Raw genomic sequence first — 394 nt, forward strand, 5'->3', positions numbered from 1 at the left:
ACCAATAGAGGGTGTCAGCTTGTGCCATTTTTAGTTAGTAACAGTTGCTAGACACTATGTTTTTAAACCCATGTGAGAAAATGAAACTTTTTTGCAGCTGTGCACAATGAAAGAAAGACTGGGGAAATTTGCTATAGTATAGACCTCATATCAGTCCTCATTTTTTCCAGCAACAATTTCACTTTGGAATGATTTACCTAACCTAGCTAAAGACTCTAATTCACTTGAAGTATTTAAATCTATAATTAAATTATAATTTACTTATTGTATTGAATTATTATTATTTTTTTGTGATTTGTCTGTACATTTTTCTTCATTTCTGAAGTTGTACAGTATAGGTAAATAAAAAAATAAATATATTGAGTTGGTTACTAATAAGCCTTATGCCAAATGA

Source organism: Dysidea avara, chromosome 4, assembly GCF_963678975.1.
Source record: "Dysidea avara chromosome 4, odDysAvar1.4, whole genome shotgun sequence".
In the NCBI taxonomy this organism is placed as follows: Eukaryota; Metazoa; Porifera; class Demospongiae; order Dictyoceratida; family Dysideidae; genus Dysidea; species Dysidea avara.